The sequence below is a fragment of the Pinus tabuliformis genome, chromosome Q, assembly GCF_031772625.1.
Source record: "Pinus tabuliformis cultivar Carrire ecotype Pingquan chromosome Q, CPIR1, whole genome shotgun sequence".
Taxonomy (NCBI): domain Eukaryota; kingdom Viridiplantae; phylum Streptophyta; class Pinopsida; order Pinales; family Pinaceae; genus Pinus; species Pinus tabuliformis.
In genome coordinates this window covers 710,687,762-710,693,535 of record NC_142296.1, presented here as the reverse complement: position 1 = coordinate 710,693,535, position 5,774 = coordinate 710,687,762, and positions in this window count along the sequence as shown.

The following is a 5,774-nucleotide window of genomic DNA, read 5'->3' as shown; positions in this document are numbered from 1 at the left end:
CTCATAATATGTTCTTCTCAATGGTGCAGATGGTATCATTAAAGCATACACAAAATCAGATAACTTTGATGTAATATGGATCAAATTCCATGATCTAAGTTTTGGGTGATGACAAGCTCAAAAACTTGCTTCTTTATATAGCCAAAAAAATTCCCAATATTAGACTCCTATATTGCGCACAAAAAAACCAGTTTTAGTATTAGCAAGAATTGTACTTTTGAAAATTAGGAAAAAAAATCTAGTTTAGTTGGCATGTGCACGTACAATACACAGGTCACAAGGCTTAAAACTATGTTATCATCTTAAAATATTACATTCATATGTACTCATTAGAATACACTCAAAGTCAGTGATCAACACATACAAAGGTGACATTTTCAGCTGGAAACACCATGAAGACCAAAAATCAAAAGCTTTCCTAAAGTTCAAGTTAAAAAATTGAACTGCAAGAGTGCGCCATTACTAGAAATTAACGGCCGTGTGACTATTTCTTTGATAGTTGCGTGATCACGAAAAATCTAGTGAGCACCTTGGGCCACAAACTTGCTTGAGAAACACTCCAAATATTGACATGATGGGCTAACAAATTTGAGCCTTGAGCCCCAAGAAGCCTTAAAGGAAAGGAATTGGTAGCTCTCATCTCATTTATGAGGTGAACCACCACATTGATGAGCCAAGGGGAGGAGGAGTGTCCAAGAAACTCTATAAATACAAGTTCAAGGAGAGCTAAAAAACAAGAAGAAGTAAATCATTGTTATGCTGCCAAAATTTCTCCCTAGCAATCAAGAATTTCATTGAGAAGAGGATTTCATCATTGAGAGAGTCTTCATACTTCTTTGAGAGAGAGAGGAAGCTTGCAAGGAGATTGAGGAAAGGAACTTCCTTGTTGAGGATTTTTTAGCACCATTGCTCAAACAATTCTCTCCAAGTGTTTTTTTATTCATCTATTGTATCTTTTCTACATTCAACAGTCAATAAAGGGAACCCTTTTCCATTACTTTTTTTATGTGTTTGCTTCATTAAGCATTGTTTATGTGTTTACTTCATAGTTTTTAGTTTATGTTTATGTATGCATTGTTTCCATTACTTTCAGTGCTTTGTTTATCTATGTTTTTCCACTAACAACAACCAATTGATTTTATTTTCCTTGTAGGTAACAACCAACTCCAAGGAAGGTGTATTTGGTACTCCATGGAAACAAAAACCCTATTACACATTAGATAACATTGCATTTGATCATTCAAGAATATGGTAACATGGCTTAGTATACATATCTTTATCTCATGTGAGAAACATAGAATCATTGTATATGCTAATCCCACTTAAGAAAGAAAAATTCAAAATTAAACACAAAACCACTCTTGAAATGGAAAATCTATAGAAGAATGTGAAGTGGGAACTAGACTACAATTATCCGTCTACTGAAACAAACACGTGTACCTCAATTATTTCTGTAAACACCCGCAATTTACAAACACATATTGATGATATGCTAAGTGACTATGATCTAATGAAATCTCTGACATCCTATGTTTACAAGAAGAGTATTTGAAACAACCCATGTTGCCACAAAAAATTGAAGCATTCAGTTTCATACCAAATTATAGTAAACATGGTCTACTCATGTGTACAAAAAAACATATAGATATTTTGGAACATATGCACTTTGAAGAAAAAATGTACAAGCTACAATAGCAAATATGCTTCTTCATGACATGCATATTGAAAATTTTAACATATATGTTGCACCATATGCAACATTGACCAATACAATGCATACTCTTACAAAAGCATTATGAAATATACCCTCAAATCAAACAATAGTCCTTGTAGGATATTTCAACATTGATATGCTCCAAAGCAACAACAAAACAAACTAACTAAAATGTCACATGTACAATTACAACCTTCATTTTATTTTGGACAAAAATAGCAACGCGCCAACATCACCATTGATCAGATATGGTCAAACATAACTTGTAGCTACAAAATCTTCACACTAGATACATATTGGACAGATCATGACACTATTTGTCTCATAATCAACCATGAAAATGCAAAAGAGCCACAGTACACATGAAACTACTTTCATGTGTTTCTTAATGAATATTGTCACATATGCATAGTCATTTCCTTTTTATACAAAGCGAAGAAAAATGAGTATTAATCACAATGTTATTTTTACTTTGTTTCTGACTATGTTCCCAATGCTTATATTCTAGTTTCTCAACCATGTCACAATTAACACATAGGTCTTGCAAACAAGAAAGAATTTAGTTGTTCCAATATATAGGAATTTCTTTTGATATGTCAACAATCTGACAAATAACACAAGCATAAAACATTTAGTTGTTTTTACATATAGGAATTTTCTTCTGTTTACTTAATAATTCTATTATTTTTAGTTGAACTGGTATGTCTTTTGCAGTTATATTGCTTTCTACAATGGATCGAAAGTGCAAATACATCTCACAAAAAAAAAACAGGCATAGCCAGGTTCGTTTATTGTATTTGATTCACGTGTTCCTACCTACATATATATACATCTATGTTGGTCTTATGTTTCTTTGTCTCCATGTCTGTGTTGCAAGATATATATGCATATATGTATTTTGTCTATCTATGTCTTCTTTGTCTATGTTTGTCTTTTCATCTATCAATGTGTTACAACTCTTGTCTTCAATATGTATTTAACTCATAGATTCCACTTCTTCTGACTCATATACTCACTAAATTCATTATCTATGTTTCTATACTTAATTGTAATCTTGATGTTGCATCTACATGATCATGCAGCCCTAAAAAAAAGAAAACATAGACAAAGAACCAGAAACACCACTTGCAACAGAATCAAAGAGGTAAGTGCATTTGATCAAGATTCCTTAATTGTAGCATAGTTTACTATTTTTGGCAATTTTTCGGTTACTGAACTTCCAGATCCCTTTTCAGGCCCTAAATGATATTTTTTTGGCTGGGTGATTTCATTGTCATCGTGTTTTTGGTTGCATTCCTCAAAGAGATCTTTCCAACGAGGTATCATGCGTGTCAAACGGAGATAATATGACCAAGTTATGACCCCAGGAAGTTGGCTACCCAACTAACCCCAATGGGGCCCATAACTCTTGGTGTTACATCTCCTCAGGTTAGGGTTTTGGTTGTTTAGGGTTTTCTCTTATTGTTCAATAATAAAAAGGCCCTTGAGCCTCATTGTAACTCAGTTCAGAGGCATGCAGCTACCACATCTCTTCTCAAAGATAAGCTACCATCACCTGAGCTAGTCTCTTTTAAATAGGAACGCAATAAATTACAGATATAACCATAAATACAAAGATGCAACAGAAATAGCACTTCCTTTCATTAATATCAAATAATGAAATATGATTACAAACAAAATGGAAATGAGACTAGCTTGGGCAATGGTAGCTTATCTCTGAAACGAGATGTCGCAGATACATGCCTCTAAAGTGAGTTATAATCAGGCTCAATGACCTTTTTATTATTGAAAAATAAGAGAAAACCCTAAACAACCAAAACCCTAACCCAAAGAGGTGTAACACAAAGAGTTTATGGGCCCCGTTAGGGTTAGTTGGAAAGCCAACTTCCCGGGGTCGTAACTTGGTCATATTATCTTCGTTTGACATGCATGATACCTCGTTGCAAAGATCTCTCTAGGGACTACAACTAAAAACATGATTTAAATGAAATTTCTTAGAGGAATATTGCCAAAAAAATGTCATTTAGGGCCTCAAAATAGTTCTGGAAGTTCAAGACCCGAAAAACTACCAAAAATAGTAAACTGTGCTACAATTAAGGAAACTGAAAAAATGAAAGAAACAATGGTGGGAGTCCACGTGGAATAAGTGGATGGCCACCAATATACACCTAGATCATTCCTCCCCCCTTAGGAAGCAATGGTATCCATTGCATTGATTTCCTCCATGAGACGAGGAAACTTCTGCAGAACTTGGTCCCTAGTGAACCATTTTCCTTGGTGTAGGAGTTGGTTGGCTTTGACAACTCAATACAGTTGGATATTATGATGGAGAGTGTTCTTGATCTGCATGTCCATGAACTTATCAATTGCATCTTATTCCATGCAGTCTAGATTTAACTTTGTTGGTGTGAGTTGTTTTGCAATGTCGGATGTGTCCAGTAATGGTGGAAAGTATGGTCGAAGGCGATCCACATTGAAAATTGGGTGTAGGCCAAGGAATGGGGGAATTTTGAGCTCAAAATAATTATCTCCCACAACCTTGGTGATGGTGTATGGCCCATATCTAAGCGGGTGAATCTTGCAGTGGGGCCCAGTGAGGCACTCCTACAAATGTAGCCAAACTTTGTCACCCACCTAGAACTTGTGTGGCACCCAATGTTGATCATGCCACTGCTTTTACTTAGCATTGGCTTTGTCCAATATGTCATGGACCTATGGTGGATGTGTTAAATTTTCTCAATGAAGTTATTTTCCTTGTTGGCTTCGGACTGGACATGAGCCGAATCTGCCTAAGTCGTTGCAAATGGTATGGCCACATCAATGGGACATAGTGGCTAGAATCCCAAGCCCACCTGAAAAGGTTTTTGGCCAGTCGAGTTGTGGAGAGCCTGGTTGTAGTTGTGTTGAACATAGGGGAGGCTCTCATCCCATGTGTGTAGATTCTTTGAGTTGTACATGCACAGAATGTGTACGATCATCTTGTTGACGACCTCTGTCTAGCCATCAGTTTCGGGATGGAAAGTTGTGGACTTAGTGAGCTTGGTGTCTAGCATCGACCAGAGACTAGACAAAAATGTACTGAGGAACTTGTTGTCCTGATTTGAGATGATAGACTATGGGATCCCAAATTCTACCCAAACTCATTCAAAGAAGAGTTTAGCAATGGCTTCTACTGTGATACTCTTCTTGCAGGCCGTCATAATGTCCATCTTCAAGAATTTGTCAATGACCACAAAAACACAGTTGTTGCCATTCTTAGTAGAAGGAAGGCCTGACATGTAATCCATGGAGATGGATTCCCAAGGTCGACTAGGGGTAGGTAGCGGAGAATAGAGACCTTGATTCTTGATGGTTGGTTTGGCAATGGCACAGGCAATGCAGGATTTGATGTACTTCTCGACATGCTGTTGAATATTTGGCCAATAGAAATACTTCTGTAGTACTGCCACTGTTTTCTCGACCCCGAAATGCTCAGTGGCCAGACTTTAGTGCACTTCCAAAAACATCTTTGCCCGCTCACTTGAAGGAACAAAAAGGTGTCCTAGGTGGCATAATAGAGCATCCTGGAGATGAAAACCTAGAACTTGATGACCCTCAAAGAGCATATGGTATGTGTGGCCAAATTTTGGGTTGCTTTTGTAGAGAAGTGGCCAATCAGAAGGCTCATGCCCACAAGAGTTGAGCATGGTGGTTAACGCCATGATCAATGGTCGGCTAAGGCAATCTGCAACATTATGTGTGCTTCTCTTCTTGTACTTGATATTCAAATGGAACTGTTACAGGTATGTGGACCACTTCTGATGGCAATCATTTTGCAACTTCCCTTGCATCTGTATGAACTGCAGGGGCTGGTGGTCTATGTGGATGACTGTTTCCTTCCACAAAATGTAATGCTTCCATTATCGGTAGGCTTGCACAATGGAATACATCTCTTTGTCATAATTTGGATACTTCCAGGCTGTGTCTAAAAGTGTGTCACTGTAATATGCCACTAGATGCCCTTGTTGTGTAAGGACTACCCCAATAGCATAGTCATAGGCATCTGTCTCAATCTCAAATG